Source organism: Bos mutus, chromosome 18 (assembly GCF_027580195.1).
Source record: "Bos mutus isolate GX-2022 chromosome 18, NWIPB_WYAK_1.1, whole genome shotgun sequence".
Lineage (NCBI taxonomy): Eukaryota > Metazoa > Chordata > Mammalia > Artiodactyla > Bovidae > Bos > Bos mutus.
The window spans coordinates 41,507,457-41,526,001 of NC_091634.1; positions in this window are offsets into that span (position 1 = coordinate 41,507,457).

Below are 18,545 nucleotides of genomic sequence, written 5' to 3' on the forward strand. Positions count from 1 at the left end.
CCTGTTCTGCCTACTGGCCCAACAATCAGCGACAGTGTGCTCAAGCAGGGACAGCACCAGTGTGCAGGGGATGTCTCTCTATAGCCCTCTGCTAGGCTTTCTTTTCTTTTTTAAAGTTTATATTGGCGTATAATTGATTTACAATGTTGTGTTAGTTTCAGATGTATGGCAAAGTCATTCCATTATACATGTTAGATTATTATTATTAGTTTATTATAGAGGGATATAACTTTGAACAGTTAGATGGAAGAGGTGCATATGGGGAAGGGTGGGGAGCTTCCATGTTCTCTCCAGGAACTCATGAATCCCCTTGAATCTCCACTGTTCATCCACCTGGAAGCTCTTGAAATCTTGTCCCTCTTGGTTCCATGCAGGTTTCATTACACAGGCACGAGTATTGAGCATTGGTATTTGACTTCAAAGTCCAGTTCTCTTCTCTCCCCAGAAGTTGGAGGTGGTACTGAAAATTCCAACCCTCTAATCACAAAATTGGTTCTCCTGACAACCAGCCTCCATCATCCTTAGGTAAGGTTCAACAGTCACGTCATTAACATAACAAGAGACACCTTAATTGCTCTCAGCATCAGAAATTCCAAGGGTTTTAAGAGCTATATATCAGAAATGGGGATGAAAACCAAATATACAGCTGAATCTTAAACAACTTGAGCATTTTGGTTGCCTATCCCTAGGGAGTCAAAAATCTAAGTACAGCTAGCTATCTGCTTAAAAAAATAAAAAGGAACTGATAAATGACTCACCCGAAGACAGGAAGCTGAAACATTTTGGATAGAATCAAGACTCAAGCCCTAGTTCTTTTGATTCTACATATATTTATCTTTATGGGCTTCCCTGGTGGCTCTGATGGTGAAGAATCAGCCTGCAATAAATCCCCTGGAAAAGGAAATGGCAACTCACTCCAGTATTCTTGCCTTGAGAATTCCATGGACAGAAGTGCCTGGCAGGCTACAGTCCATGGGGGTCACATAGAATCTGACATGACTGTGCGACTAACATACAAACACACACACACACACACACACACACACACTGTTATCTTTGGGCTTCTTGAGTGGCTCAGTGGTAAAGAACCTGCCTGCAAATGCAGGAGATGCAAGAGACTCAGGATTGATCCCTGGTTCAGGAAGGTGCCCCTGGAGTAAGAAATGGCAACCCACTCCAATATTCTTGCCTGGAAAACCCTATGGACAGAGGAACCTGGCAGGCTGCAGTCCCTGAGGTCACAATGAGTCTGACACGACTGAGTGACTGAGCACACACACACATTGAGATCTTTAATTGAACATAAATGTTTCCCTACATTTAAAGATCTGTGAAGTGAAAATACAGGTATTATATTTATTGAAAATAATCCATGTATAATTGGACCCACGCAGTTCAAACCAACTTCGTTCAAGGGTCAACTGTGTATTTCTTCTTGCAAATCACAATATCACACCAATGAACTTTGTCCATAGGCTGGGTCAAAGAGTGTAAACACAGCTGTCCATGCCCCATTCCTGTGGTAGAAAGAAGTTCTTTTTTTAAAAAAGAAGCTCCTTCCCATCTCCCTCCCCATACATCTCACCCTCTCCTTCTTCCCACCCCAGCCCCCGTGTCATAAGTCTGTTCTCTAAGCCTGTTTCTCCATTGCCGCCCTGCAAATAAATTCATCAGTTCCATCTTTCTAGATTCCAAATATATGTGTTAGTATATGATATTTATCTTTCTCTTTCTGAGTTACTTCACTCTGTATAATAGGCTCTAGTTTCATCCCCTTCATTGAAGGAGGGGACATGTATACATATGGCTGATTCATGTTTATATTTGACAGAAAACAACAAAATTCTTTAAACCAATTATCCTTCAATTTAAAAATAAATAAATAACTTGGAATTAAAAAGGGGAAGGATTGCTCAGAGACTGGGCAGATCACTTCCTCCCACTTCATCTCTAAAAAGAACACCCCATCTGTCCCTTTCCAAGGGCCATGCTGCAGGAGAATCACAAGTGACCAGGCTAGGGAAAGTTCGTGTATAAGGAGAAATAAGAAAAAAGAACATTACTAATTTTAAATGCCATTGTTCAAAATAACAGTGACGTGAGCCTAATCTTTGTGATCTCAAGCTTTGACCACATCAAAGCTGTGTTTCTGGGTGTTCCTACAGGGCACACAAGCCTATTTTGCTTGGTCTCAAGAACTTTATCTTCTACCAGGTGTATCATTGTGCCTTACATTTGTGTATGAGATGCTCCCAAACAAGGTGGGGCCAGGAAGGTCCTAGAAAGTCCAAACTATTTTGGTATCAAACACAAGGCCTTTCAGACTCTTGACACTTGCTCATTCTCCATGCTCAACTATGTCCACTCCTGATCTTGCAGTTTCTGTTGTAGGCATTTAGAATTTCATATACTTCCTGAAGCGATGAATGGTGTTTGTGACTCCATGCCTCTGGACATCCTGCTCCCTCTTTCTGGAAACTTCTCATCATTTATCCATATCATAAACTCCTAATCATCTGTCAAAAAGTGACTTACACATATCCCTTTCCAGGAAGCTGTCCTTGAGGCTTACACACACACACACACACCCCACTAAATATGATGACAAAGTGGCCTAACCCACAAAGTGGCACTCTGAGGCTGGGTACCTCCATTCAAAGCACTATATCTGTGTGCTCAGGGGTTTCCCTGATGACTCAGTGGGTAAAGAATCTGCCTGCAATGCAGGAGACAGAGATGCAGGTTTGATCCCTAGGTCAGAAAAATCCCCTAGAGAAGGAAATGACAACTCACTCCAGTATTCTTGCCTGGAAAATTTCATGGACAGAGGAGCTTGGTGGTCTACATTCCAAAGGGTCCCTTTTTCTTCATTCCTGAATTATTCTTATATACTAAATGTGACCCTAAGCTCCCTTAGGATGACTTTGTTTCATTTATCTTCCTATTTATTCCCTGCAAACACATCTTTGGGCAAGAAAGTAATGTAACTTGAAGTTTAAATGTAACCTGGCTTCAAATCATAGTATTTCCAACTCTTAGATGTAACCAGGAGATGGTGCGGGACAGGGAAACCCGGCGTGCTATGGTCCACAGGATTGCAAAGAGCTGCATATGATTAAGCGACTGAACAACAGCAGCTGTAACCCTGAGCAAGGTATCTCATTCTCTAACTGTTAGGGTTATAATGTGATTTAATGAAATAATATGTGTAACATAGTAAGCCTTCAACAAATGTTGGATATTATTATTTTAAAAAATCTTCTGGACAGTATTTCTCTTTGGTTTGATGACTCAGCAGGGAATCTATTTCAACAATAACAACAAATCTTGTGTACCTTGGGGATCTTTCCTAAGAGCAATGATAAACCATCGTCCAATAGATGAGCTAAACTTCTGGTCACCAGAAGGTTCTGGTCAATAGATTCAGTTTTGTTTCCTGAATACTTTTTTAACTTCAATTCATTTCCCCTTTTCCTAGATGGGGAAGAATTGGAAATACAGCCTGAGTTTTGATTTTGCACCTGTGGATTCTCTTTAACAGCCACAAGACTACTGGGATGAAATGATTTTCCAGAGCTCTCTCATCCTTCTCTCTGCTTGCCAGCCAAGCCTCTGTTCAATTCATCCCAGAAAAGTGTTCATCTCAAAACAATAGAGGAGCTTCTGTAAGGTTCTAGAAATCTGAACTTATTAACCAAGAACTCCAGGGGGATAAGCTCTTATTCTGAAAGAGGAAACAGAGATGAGGGACCAAAAATTCTCTTTCTCACTCTCTCTCACTCACACACACACACATACACACACCCTGCTCTGTTTGTGAGCTATAGGATTCTTTATTTTTAAGAGAAATGCAGCAGTTTTGCTAAGTCTGCTGGTGACAGCTCTTCTTTCCAGATCTCACCAGAGTGTGATCTGTCTTGATGTGTATCCCACATCCTCAAAGACACAAGGACCAAAGTCTTGGAGCATCGTTTTGCACTTCTTACCCACCTCCTCATCCTTTTCCCCGGCCTTTCCAGGCCTGGCTCGTTGTTTCTTCTGTTCTTTGATCTCTTCTCTCTCTGTGTTTCTCCCCTCTCCCCTCTCCTATCTTTCCCTCTTCCTACTTCTCTCTCCCCCTGTTACTGGAAGAGCCTGTTCATTTCTGGCCCCATTCTATTCTCAATGCTAGGAGATGGGACACATTTCCAGCTTCATAAAACCAGCCCCAGGGCTGTGTTCCTCATGCATGAGCACAGGTTTTGTGGACAGGCACAGTCCCTGAGGGATTCTGTCCCTAAACTCTGCCTAGCAGCCTGCTGACTCCCACTATAGAATATGGATAATATTCCTCCATCCAGAAAAGCCTGCAAATCCAGAGTCGTTGTTTTCAGCCCCAGCCACACTCCTCTTTGAGCTCTTTAGTTTGAAATCATTTCTTGCTGGATTCTGCAATAATCTGTCTCAAAAAAAAAGATAAAAAGAATAGACTGATCACCATGCACTGATTAACTGGCTTGGGGAACACAATAGATCTCTCGTATGATGCAAATAACTGTTTTAAATCTGCTGCCACTTTTCTAAATATTAGCATTAGGTTTAAACAGACATGTCTCCTACCCCAAATAAAAGAACATGAGGTGTAGGGCCAAAGGGAGTTGATTCTGACATTTGTTATGATTTTTTTTAAATAGTTCAATTTGGAGAAAATGAGATAGGGGATAACTGGGTACAGAAGAGAGTTGGGTTTTTTCTTTCTCTTTCTTTCTTTTTTTTTTTTTTTTGAATGGGGGTTGGGTCTGAAGCCACACATGTCAGAGAATTTACCCAGGAGGATGAAAACCTTAGGCAGAGTCAATTTAGTTACAAGATCAAAATCTCTCGACTCATAGGAGACAGTGTTAAAAGGTTGGGAACAGCTACAGATCTGTTAAAATCATGCTTTTGCAGCAAAATCAGATTCTGAATTGCCTTACAGGCTCTTCATTTATAAAGCCCTTTTCAAGCTGGCAGTTTGGGGTCCAAGCAGTCAGGATATTTAAGAAGCTGTTAAACCAAGACATTGACTTCATGCAACCCACCTCCCCCACCTCCACCCCAAATCCCAGCCCCAAAGGTCAGGTGCAGCTGCTTGAAGGACAAGAAGAAAAAGTAAAATCCGAGTGGGGTTGACTTCCAGGTGTTTCTGGTATAGTTGGTTGCAGGACTAGGAAGCCACTGCCTGAGGCTCTCTTGCTAATATGATTAACAAACATGTTAACACCAGCCATTGGGCACTCACAGTTTGCCAGACATCGAGCCTAATATTTATGAACAGGGGTCAGAAACTATGGCCCATGACCCATGACAAACCCACTGCTTCTTTTTGTACAGCCTTTAGGCTCAGAATGGTTTTGACATTTTAAAATGGTTAAAAACAATCAAAAGGAGAATATTACATGATTCATAAAAATTGCATGAAAAACAAGTGACAGGGTTCATAAATAAAGTTTTATTGGCACACAGACATACCCATGCATTGACGTCTTGGCTATGGCTTCTTTGGGAGTACAATGGCTGGGTTGAGTGGTTGCAGCAGAAACTGTATGATCTACAAAACCTAAGATATTGACTGCCTACCCTCCTTTATGTACATCATCTCATTCTCACAAAAGCCTTTCCACAGATCCTAGTTGTTGCAGATGGAGAAGGAATAGGGGTGCAAGGAAGTCATTGTCCCCAAGTCCTCTGCGTTATTTCCTTTTTTTCTTTATTGTTTTAATCTTATTAAATAGTTTTGCCTCATCCTGTGCCATGTGGGATCATAATTCCCCCACCAGGGATCAAACCCGTGCCCCCTGCAGTGGAAGGTGGCGCTTTAACTACTGGACCCCCAGGGAAGTCTCAGTTTCCTTCTTTGAAAGTCCCTTTGGATGAGATTTCTTTTAAAAGGAGCCACTTCTTAGGTGTCAGGGACTAGTAGGGAATAACCGGCAAAGTCAAGGACCGGGAAGACTTTCCTTCTAAGGTGGGAGCCTGTTGTATGTAGTTGGTATGTTTTCTTTAAGTCATAAAACACTGTTCTTTACTTCATTTATTTATTTAACAAGCATGTCTACAGCCCTCAGGAGGTGGCAGATCCTATTCTAAATGTCTGACAATTTTAATTCATTTATCTCAGCCAACCAAGGAAGTAAATACTATTCAGTTCAGTTCAGTCACTCAGTTCTGTCCGATTCTCTGTGACCCCATGATTGAAGCAAGTCAGGCTTCCCTGTCTATCACCAAATCCTGGAGTTTACTCAAACTCATGTCCATTGAGTTGGTGATGCCATCCAACCATCTCATTATCTGTCATTCCTTTCTCCTCCTGTCTTCAATTGTTCCCAGCATCAGGGTCTTTTCAAATGTGTCAGTTCTTTGCATCAGGTGGCAAAAGTATTGGAGTTTCAGTTTCAGCATCAGTCCTTCCAATGAATATTCAGGACTGATTTCCTTTAGGATGGACTGGTTGGATCTCCTTGCAGTCCAAGGGACTCTCAAAAGTCTTCTCCAACACCACAGTTCAAAAGCATCAATTCTTTGGCACTCTGCTTTCTTTATAGTCCAACTCTCACATCCATACATGACCACTGGAAAAACCATAGCTTTGACTAGATGGATCTTTGTTGGCAGGGTAATGTCTTTGCTTTTTAATACGCTACCTGCTGCTGCTGCTGCTGCTGCTGCTGCTGCTAAGTCACTTCAGTCGTGTCCGACTCTGTGCGACCCCAGAGACGGCAGCCCACCAGGCTTCCCCATCCCTGGGACTCTCCAGGCAAGAACACTGGAGTGGGTTGCCATTTCCTTCTCCAATGCATGAAAGTGAAAAGTGAAAGTGAAGTCTCTCAGTCGTTCCCAACTCTTAGCGACCCCATGGACTACTGCCTACCAGGCTCCTCCGTCCATGGGATTTTCCAGGCAAGAGTACTGGAGTGGGGTGCCATTGCCTTCTCCGAATACGCTACCTAGGTTGGTCATAACTTTTCTTCCAAGGAGCAAGAGTCTTTTAATTTCATGGCTGCAGTCACCATCTGCAGTGATTTTGGAGCCCAGAAAAATAAAGTCTGACACTGTTTCCACTGTTTCCCCATCTATTTGCCATGAAGTGATGGGACCAGATGCCATGATCTTAGCTTTTTGAATGTTGAGATTTAAGCCTACTTCTTCTCTCTCCTCTTTCACTTTCCGAGATCAGACGAGATCGGGCGCCTTCAGGCTGATATGGCCTGAGACTCCTCTTTCACTTTCATTAAGAGACTCTTTAGTTCTTCTTCACTTTCTGCCATAAGTGTGGTGTCATCTGCATATCTGAGATTATCGATATTTCTCCCGGCAATCTTGATTCCAGCTTGTGCTTCATCCAGTCCAGCATATCTCATGATGTACTCTGCATATAATTTAAATAAGCAGGGTGACAATATACAGCCTTGACACACTCCTTTCCCAATTTGGAACCAGTCTGTTGTTCCATGTCCAGCTCTGATAGTTGCTTCTTGACCTGCATATAGATTTCTCAGGAGGCAGGTCAGGTGGTCTGGTATTGCCATACCTTGAAGAATTTTGAACAGTTTGTTGTGATCCACACAGTCAAAGGCTTTGGCATAGTCAGTAATGCAGAAGTAGATGTTTTTCTGGAACTCTCTCGCTTTTTCAATGATCCAACAGATGTTGGCAATTTGATCTCTGGTTCCTCTGCCTTTTCTAAATCCAGCTTGAACATCTGGAAGTTCATGGTTCACGTATTGCTGAAGACTGGCTTAGAGAATTTTGAGCATTACTTTGCTAGTGTGTGAGATGAGTGCAATTGTGTGGTAGTTTGAGCATTCTTTGGCATTGCTTTTCTTTGGGATTGGAATGAAGACTGATCTTTTCCAGTCCTGTGGCCACTGCTGAGTTTTCCAAATTTGCTGGCATATTGAGTGCAGCACTTTCACAGCATCATCTTTCAGGATTTGAAATAGCTCAACTGGAATTCCATCACCTCCAGTAGCTTTGTTCATAGTGATGCTTTCTAAGGCCCACTTAACTTCCCATTCCAGGATGTCTGGCTCTTGCTGAGTGATCACACCATCGTGTTTCTCTGGGTCGTGAAGATCTTTTTTGTATAGTTCCTCTGTGTATTCTTGCTACCTCTTCTTAATATCTTCTGCTTCTGTTAGGTCCTTTCCATTTCCGTCCTTTATTGTGCCCATCTTTGCATGAAATGTTCCCTTTGTATTTCTAATTTTCTTGAAGAGATCTCTATTCTTTCCCAATTCTATTGTTTTCCTCTATTTCTTTGCACTGATCACTGAGGAAGGTTTTCTTATCTGTCCTTGCTATTCTTTGGAACTCTGAATTCAAATGGGTATATCTTTTCTTTTCTCCTTTGTTTTTCAGTTCTCTTCTTTTTTCAGCTATTTGTAAGGCCTCCTCAGACCATTTTGCCTTTTTGCATTTCTTTTTCTTAGGGATGGTCTTGATCATTGACTCCTGTACAATGTCATGAACCTTTATCCATAGTTCTTCAGGTACTCCGTCTATCAGATTTATCCCTTGAATCTGTTTGTCACTTCCACTGTAAAATCGTAAGGGATTTGATTTGGGTCATACCTGAATGGTCTAGTGGTTTTCCCTGCTTTCTTCAATTTAAGTCTGAATTCAGCAATAAGGAGTTCATGATCTAAGCCTCAGTCAGCTCCCGGTCTTGTTTTTGCTGACTGTATAGAGCTTCTCCATCTTTGGCTGCAAAGAATTTAGTCAGTCTGATTTTGGTATTGACCATCTGGTGATGTCCATGTGCAGAGTCTTCTCTTATACTGTTGGAAGAAAACTATTACTACCTCCATTTTACAGATGGGGAAACTGAGGCACACACCGAGCTTTAGTAACTAACTCCCAGTCATGCAGCTCATCAGTGGCAGAGACAGGATTTGAACTTGGTTGAACTTGGTTGCAATGCCCTTGGCACCAAAACACTGTGTTGTTTTTGTCCCCCTCACTCCCAACATGTCATTCTATCTTTGCAGCAATCACACAGCATTTATGTGAGAACATAAATGTGTCTGTTATTCTCACTTAACAGATATGGAAACTGAGAACCTAAGAGGTGAAATGATCTAAGGAGGAACATCTATTTCCTTGCAAAGCCACTCATGCCCTGACATCCCCTGCCTAACTTCACCCCACACCCTCCTCCTTGGGCCTTTTGCCTGTAAGCCACCCTGATTGTCTTTTGGGTTTACTTCAAAGTTCTTGCCTGTGAGGTTCTGATGAAGAGGTACACTCATCATACACTTGGCTCTTTTTCATCCCTCAGATGAGGTGACCTTAGCAAAAACTAGGTCCTTCCTGACCTACTGTACACCACATGGAACTCTGCTCAATGTTATGTGGTAGTCTGGATGGGAGGGAACTTTGTGGGGAGAATGGATACATGTCTATGTACGGCTGAGTCCCTTCTTTGTTCACCTGAAATTATCACAACATTGTTTGTTAATCAGCTATACCCCAGGACAAAATGAAAAGTTTAAAAAAATAAGTCCTTCCTATCATTTATTAGGAGAAGGCAATGGCACCCCACTCCAGTACTCTCGCCTGGAAAATCCCATGGATGAAGGAGCCTGGTAGGCTGCAGTCCATGGGGTCGATGAGGGTCGGACACGACTGAGTGACTTCACTTTCACTTTTCACTTTCATGCATTGGAGAAGGAAATGGCAACCCACTCCAGTGTTCTTGCCTGGAGAATCCCAGGACGGGAAGCCTGGTGGGCTGCCGTCTATGGGGTCACACAGAGTCAGACACGACTGAAGTGACTTAGCATAGCAAAAAAATCATTTATTAGAGAGCAGTATTTATTTCTCTCACATTCAAAAGTATCTGTAGATATTAAAGGCTGGTAGGCAGCTCTGTAACCATGACAGACCAGGCTCATTCAACATTCTGTCTTGGAGTCCAAAAATGTTATTCTAGTTCTGGCCACCACATCTGACTTCCAGTTAACCAGAAGGAGAAAGAGAAAGCAGAACAACTTGTCTTTTTTTTTTTTAAGTTTATTTTTTAATTAACTAATTAATGTAGTTTTGCCAGGTCTTAGTTGTGGCATATGGCATCTAACTCCCTAACCAGGGATCGAACCCAGGCCCCCTGCATTGGGAGCATGGAGTCTTAGCTATTGGACCACCAGGCAAGTCCCCAGCTCACCTCTTTTGCTCACATTTTATTGGACAAGATTTGATGAGTTGACCACACCTACCTGCAAAGGAATTTTGGAAAACTAGTTTTTTTTCTGGAAGGCTTTGCGTGCACGCTTAGTTGCTCAGTCATGTCTGACTCTTTGCGACCCCATGAACTGTAGCCTGCCAGCGTTCTCTGTCCATGGGGATTCTTTGGGCAAGAATACTGGAGTGGGTTCCATTCCTTCCTCCAGGGGATCTTCCCAACCCAGGGATCAAACCCAGGTCTCCTGCATTGCAGGCGGATTGTTTACCCTCTGAGCCAGCAGGGAAGCCCCTCTGGAAGGCTTTATGCTGAGCTAAAAAAAATAGAGAGTTTTGGTGATGAGTGGGAAGGGGATAATGGGCTTGAAAAGACTACTGCCATAGAATCTCATACTTTTCCTTAATCACATGTCTCCAACTTGTAGTTAGATCTTTATTTGTGTGAGTATTGTTAAATGTCTTTTTCTTTCACTAGGCTAAAACTAAGACCTTCTGATCTTGTTCTGCTATGTTCTCAGCACTGAGCAGAGAACCTGACCTGTTGCTAGCTGCTGGGTAATTTTTTAACAGGAGCCAAGCAGACAGAGTCAGGCATGGAACTCAGGACACCAAGCTCATAGACTGTTTCGCCCATGCTAAGCCAAGGCATAGGTAAAGGTCACCTTGTCTTTTTTAAGCTACAAGGTAAGAGAATTCCAGGCAGAGAGTACACAGGTGGGTGATCCATTCCTGACCCTCTGGGTAAAGTTATATTGTTTGACCAGTAATTGCCCACTTGATGAGAAAGACACCCAGTGAAAATGTGGTATGATGAACATATGCACAGGTCAACAGCAAAGGCTTAGCTCGGTGGCAAAAAGATTGGTTTCTTGTGTGCAGCCCTCTGCCCAAGTCATGCTTGGCGGTGTCATTTCATGAGCCCCAGACAACAGGGATTTAACCATGGGTCCATTATTGATGGATGAAGAGAAGGGGCGACAGAGGATGGGATGGTTTGGTAGTATAACTGACTCAATGGACGTGTGCCTGTGTGCTAAGTTGCAAAGAGTCAGACATGACTGAAGTGACTGTAGCCTGCCAGGCTGCTTTGTCCACGGGATTCCCCAGGCAAGAACACTGGAGTGGGTTGCCATTCCCACTTCTGGATCAAACCTACGTTTCATGTCTCCTGCGTTGGCAGGCAGGTTCTTTACTGCTAGCACCCCCTGGGAAGCCCCAAATGAATATGAATTGAGCAAATTTCAGGAGGTAAGGAAGGACAGGGGAGCATGGTGTGCTGTAGTCTATGGGGTTGCAAAGAGTCGGACACAATTTATTGACTGAACAACAAGACGGAGCACCAAACCTCATACTCTTGAGTGAAATCTCTGCTAAGGAAGATCATGTTTACAGCTTTCTCGCAGAGAAGTATCTTTTGTAGTCGCTTCGGTTTTTCATTCTGCAGAGTGCTAAGTAGAGATATCATTTCTCAGCTGCCTACTGTGTGCCTGAAACACCCAGCATCTGGAACATAGCCCATCCATCAGAGCACTCAAGTTGCTATGAGAGATTGTCATTATAGTCAGCAGAAGAAACAATGTTCTGTGCTCACCAAACCACTTCTCTTTCCTCTTGAGCTTGCAGAAAGGTAACATTTCTTATTTCCTCTTCGATAGGTGGGTGGGGGCTGACAGGAAGAGATATATAATCAGACCTGGTCAGTAGAATGTGGGCAGAAATAACATATGCTGTCTCCAGGTCAGGATCTTTAAAAAAATTTTTTTTTTTAATTTTTAATTGAAGTATAATTGCTTTACAATGTTGTGTCAGTTTCTGCCATACAACAATGTGAATCAGCCGTAAGTATACACATGTCCCTTCCCTCCTGAACCTTTCTCCCACCCGCCACCTTATCCCAACCCTTTAGGTTGTCACAGCAGGCTCCTTTTCCCCACCTCTATTTTTCCCTTCCATGGTGTGGTGGCCGTGTGTGAAGATAGTCAAGCTACAATATGGAAGAAGGCTCTACCCCTTAATCCCTGAATCTCTATGTGTGACATTGCAGGAGAATCTCTCAGGATTCACCTGTGTATTTTTCCAGTCACTGCTTTGATTACTAGCTCACTACAGGTCCAAGTCTGCACGTCTTACTAACACCAAGGCTTCGTTGTTGATGGTGACTATGTAGATCATTCAGATATGTGGAGGCATGATGTCTCCATTGGGGCAAACTTTCTTGTTTGTTTGTTTGTTCTTCTGGTTTTATACAGAAAGAATTGTCTCCATCACTGTGTAAGGGGTATACAGTGTGACTATTTGATCTACACGTGCTAATGTAGAGGACTTTCCTGGTAGCTCGGTGGTAAAGAATCTGCCTGCCAATGCAAGAGACACAGTTTGATCCCCGATCCTTGAAGATCCCACATACCATGGGGCAGCGAAGTCCATGTGCCACAACTACTGAGCCCGTGGTCTGGAGCCTGGGAGCTGCAACTACTGGAGCCCACAGGCCCTAGAACCTGTACTCTACAACAAGAGAGCCACTGCAATGAAAAGCCCATGCACCACAACTAAAGTAGCCCCTGCTCAATGCAACTAAAGAAAAGCCCATGCAGCAAAGAAGACTCAGCACAGCCCCCCCGCCCAAAAAATGCTGATAATGATATTTAGCATTGCTAGACCACTTTCTCTGTCAGTCTGGTAAGTTGGATTATTTCTTGTTGTTGCTCAGTCACTAAGTGGTGTCTGACTCTTTGTGACCCCATGGACTACAACACACCAGGCTCTTCTGTCCTTCACTATCTCCTGGAGTTTGCTCACATTCACGCCCATTGAGCTAGTGATTCTATCTAACCACCTCATCCTCTGCGGCCCTCTTCTCCTTTTGCCGTCAATCTTTCCCAATATCAGGGTCTTTTCCAGTGAGTCAGCTCTTTGAAAGTATTGGAGCTTCAGCTTCAGCATCAGTCCTTCCAATGAATATTCAGGGTTGATTTTCTTTAAGATTGACTGGTTTGATCTCTTTGCAGTCTGAGGGACTCTGAAGAGTCTTCTCCAGCACCACAGTTACCTCAGTTAGAAAAAAAATCAACCTTATAATCACATAGGGTTATTTCTCACTCATACTCCATCATGGATTGGCTGGGAACTCCATTCCACATCTCCTTTCTCCAGGACGTCAGCTCTCAGGGCTCCATCAGCTGCATAGATTTTCATTGTCCCCATAGCAGAGGAAAGGGGGTCCCATAGCGTCCTGCACTAGCAGCCATGTGCTTCTCTTCAGCAGTGATGCATATTCTTGCACTTTCATTTCTTTGGCCAAAGTCAGCCCTGTGATACACCTGAGCCCCAGCACAGGGAAAGGCAATCCAGCCAGGTGTGCAGAGCAAGAGGAACAGGACCACTGACGAGCTACCAACTCTCTCCTGTGTTTGATTTAGGCACCAACTCTGTTCGGTATTTTACTGTAACAACTCTACTTGCCAACAGCTCTGTGGAGTAATTGTGATTGCTGTGCCCATTTTAAAGATGAGGAATCTGAGGCATAGAGAGGTTGAGTAACTTGCTGATGGTCACTTGGGGAGTAAGTAGTAAAGTCAAGTTTCAACTCCATCAGTCAGTCCCCAGATCCTATAAACTGTCCACTACATGGGCTTCCCTGGTGGCTCAGTGGTAAAGAATCCATTGGCCAATGCAGGAAACTCAAGTTGCATTCACGAGTTGGGAAGATCCCCTGGAGAAGAAAATGGCAATCCACTCCAGTAATCTTGCCTGGGAAATCTCATGGGCAGAGGAGCCTGGTGGGCTACAGTCCATGGGGTTGCAAAGAGCTGGACATGACGGAGCTAGTCAACAGCAACAATAACATTTACCTGACAGGGTTATTGTGAAAACAAAAGACAGGAAGATACTTGACGAATGTAAAAGATCATAAGGAGATATGCATCATTTTTGCGGCTGTTCCTGCTGTTTCCTCAGTGTGCTGGTCTCAGGAAGTCCTTAGGTGAGGAAACTGATTTGACTCAACCCCCTCCAGTGGCCTTCTCCCTCTCCTCTGACCAACCGGAAAGAGGTAGATTTTTCAGGAGGTGTTGCTGTCTTTGTCATGAATGAGTCCCACCCAAACAACCCTGCAAACAATCTTTTTTCCAGTCCAGGTCCCATTAACCTACAAATCTCAGGCAAGTACAATGATTAGAATGAATAAACATCAGTCACCAAAGGGCTGGCTCTGCGAATAAGTCATGTAGCACAATGTAAAGCAGGATAACACGTCGTAAATTAATGTTGTTAAAATGAATACTTGATAGTAATCCCAAGGAAGGCTATTTACCACCAGCACTTGATGTGACAGGAGCAGTGTGGAAGCCAAAGCAATTTGCATCGCAGGGAACCACTCAGGTTCGCCACTGCTGATGAATTCTCAAACGCCTTGGCTGTTCTCCATATGCAGTGTCGTTTAATGTTTACCTCAGAAGCAATGGGGCAGGGAGGTGCTCCGTGTGCCTTGCAAACAGGGAATGATAGAGGTCAGTGGTGAAGCATGAAGCAAAGCAAAGGGATATCTATTTTAGTAGCCATTCCCTTCCCTGGGCTAACTCACCTTGCTTTTATCTTATCCTCTCTGGAATTTGATGGGACCCATCCATGCCAGAGCTCGGTGAAAGAGACACAGTAAAGACATCAGTTAAGACACAGTTAAGACGCTCATCTGCTCTCTCCATCCCAGCCTTCCTGTTCTGGTATGCTTCCTCCAAAGAGGAGCCTCCATTTTTTATTTTTTTTGCTGCTGAGGTTTCTATATCCCTAATCAGACAACTAAGGAATGGTACTTTCCACTGGTGCAAGTCTTGGGTAAAAATTACATGTCTCTTTTTAAAAATTACCCATCTGAGAGTCCCAAGGTCCTCACATTCACCTTGAATCCCTTGTGTACCACATAGAGAATAACGCTGTGTTGTTTTGTTTTTTTATGGAGTGTTGTTGCTTTTCCCTCTTTCATCAAAAATAACATTCCCCTGTACAGTATCCTTAGAGTCCTGACACTGTGTACATAGCTTATCCACATTGTGTGTGTGCGTTAGTAGCTCAGTTATGTACAACTTTTTGCAACCTCATGGACTGTAGCCCACTAGGCTCCTCTTTCCATGGAATTCTCCAGGCAAGAATACAGCAGTGGGCAGCCATTCCCTTCTCCAGGGGATCTTCCCAACCCAGGGATTGAACCCTGCAGGTCTCTTGCTTTGCAGGCAGAAAGTTTACCATCTGAACTATCAGGGACATTTATCTTAGGAGTACCAAACTAGAAGCAGGCAACAAAAAGGAGGAGGAAAAGATGCAAAGAATACTAATGACTTCATAGGAGGCTGCATGGGGAAGGAGAGTCGGATTGTCTCAATTCCTACCTGCCTCTCAGTAACCTGAAGGGCTCTGTAAACTGAATCCAAGGGTTAAAGATACACAGGTTTGGGGAACTTTTGCAAAGATCTTTTCCGAAATAGTAAACTCCATTAGAGAAGGTAGCCATCTAAATGATCCGCCTGCCAATGCAGAAGATGCAAGAGACATGAGTTCGATCTCTGGGTGGGGAAGATCCCCTGGAGAAGCAAATGGCAACCCACTCTCGTATTCTTGTCTGGAGAATCCCATGGACAGAGGAGCCTGGAGAGCTACAGTCCATGGGACTGCAAAGAGCCGGACACAACAGCATGCACACAAAAGTCATGCTCAGATTGATTTCTTTCTGCTTATCATTGAAGTTGCGTGTGACATTGAAAATTCCTTTTGGAGAGAATAATGTGTGTGGATCCTCAGGAGCTGTTGGCTCTGGTTTGACCATGGTGTTCTAGACAAATTCTCCTAATGACACTTCCATTTCCCTACCAGTAATCTCCCTTTGCCCTGTGTACCGGCAGAGCATGGTCAAGATTAGAGGATTCAGTTGGACAGTCAGGAGACTGGGCTTTAGTTCTGGTTGTTGCCCTAACTAGTTCTGACTTGGCCAAGTCTCCTCTGAGGTCTCTACAAGCCCAAGAAGCACCACCATCATCGCCTGCCCCAACTGAAATGTGTCTCAACTTGCCAACCTGCTTCCACTCTTGGATCCCTCCCCCGTCCATCCTTAACTCTGCAGCAGATGGTGATCTTCTTAAATTTAATTTACTCATATCACCTCTTTGTTTAACACCCTTCGATTGATAGAAGAAGCTCCAATACTTTGGCCACTTGATGTAAAGAGCCAACTCATTGGAAAAGACCCTGATGCTGGGAAAGATTAAAGGCAAAGGAGAAGAGGGTGGCAGAGAATGAGATGAGTAAATAGCATCACCAACTCAATGGACACGAATATGAGCAAACTCTGGGAGACACTGAAGGACAGGGAAGCCTGGCGTGCTGCAGTCAACAGGGTCTCAAAGAGTTGGACATGACTTAGTGACTGAACAACAACAAACTTCCGTTGCTATCCCAGTTTTACTTAGCTGTGTGTGACCAACCAACTTCACCAAGCTCTCAAGCTCCAACCCCACCTCACTTCTGCTGCCTCCCCATGAGCCAGCTCCAGAGTTTTACTTTAGTTCTTCGAACTGCCCCAACTCTTCTCTACCTCAGAGTTTTAAGTGGGATTTTTCTTTACTTGGAACATTCTGTGCGCTTCTACCAGTCAGCTGTTCTCTCTCTGCATTCCATCTCTGATTACCCCACTTAAATTGTTGTTGTTGTTTAGGCTCTAAGTCGTGTCTAACTCTTTTGTGATCCCATGGACTGTAGCCAACCAGGCTCCTGTGTCCATGGAATTTCCCAAGCAAGAATCCTGGAGTGGGTTGCCATTTCCTTCTCCAGGGGATCTTCCTGACCCACGGATCAAAACTGCATGCATCTCCTGCATTGACGGGTGGATTCTTTACCACTGAGCCACCAGGGAAGCCCCTACTTACATTAAATCCCCCCTAAACATTGTTGTCTGTGTCCATCTTTTGTTAAACTTCATCACACCCCGCAGTTTAGTTGTGTGATTTGGGTGGGACTATCCTCTTCAAGTCTGTCTTCCTCCCTAACAAGGGCAGTGAAACTGTCTGCCTCATTTATCACCATGTCCCCCACACCTGGGACAGTGCTGGTGTAGAATAGATATTGAATTAAGTCATATTTGAGAAGTGGAGCTAATGACATCTGCTTTATTTGATACCTTTCACTTAACACAGAAGGACTGCTTGCTACATACCAGGGGCGCACATTATTTTGAAAAACTTCAGGGGCTCATGAGGAAGGTCAAGTGCTGGAGGCTTGGTGTCAAGATCTGGGTAGAGGATGTGTGATTTGGGGCTCAGTCCCCCTTTTCCTCCAGAACTCTGTTCTTGGGTGTCACCAGCCCCACATCCCAGGGACCTTTTCTTCCTCACTCCTATTGGTCTGGTTGCCTTAGATTCAGAACACAGTATACTTTAGGCATGCTCAAGAATGACCATAGTCACCTACTTAGGAAAATGAAATTAAAAGACACTTGCTCCTTGGAAGAAAAGCTATGACCAATCTAGACAGCATATTAAAAAGCAGAGACAATACTTTGCCAACAAAGGTCTGTCTAGTCAAAGCTCTGTTTTTGAGTAGTCATGTATGAATGTGAGAGTTGGACTATAAAGAAAGCTGAGCACCAAAGAATTGATGCTTCTGAACTGTGGTGTTGGAGAAGACTCTTGAGAGTCCCTTGGACTGCAAGGAGATCCAGCCAGTCCGTCCTAAAGGAAATCAGTCCTGAATATTCAATGGAAGGACTGATGCTGAAGCTGAAGCTCCAATACTTCGGCCACCTGATATGAAGATCTGACTCACCAGAAAAGACCCTGATGCTGGGAAAGATTGAAGGCAGGAGGAGAAGGTGAGAGGATGAGATGGTTGTATGGCATCAACGACTCAATGGACATGAGTTTGAGCAAACTCAGGGAGTTGGTGATGGATAGAGAAGCCTGGGGTGCTGCAGTCCATGGGGTTGCAAAGAGTTGGACATGACTGAACTGTTTATCTATTTTATGGACAGCAGTTTCTATTTCTTAGTCTCATTCTCCTAATCTGTTCCTCCCCCACCCTCCCCTTTAGTAACCATAACTTTGTCTTCTGTGTGAGAAGATGCAGTTCTGATCCTAACATAGGCTTGGGGTTTGGTGTGCTGTTTGCTTTTCTTCTGAAGCACATGTCCCTTACAAGACTCTGGAATACAGTGACATAGGGATGTGCAGGGAACACTGAAACAGGACTAGGAGCCTCACCTTCTTACCTCATTTTGTGTTGGTGGTTTAGTTGATAAGTAATACTCGACTCATTTCAACCCTATAGTCTATAGTCCACCAGGCTCCTCTCTCCATGGAATT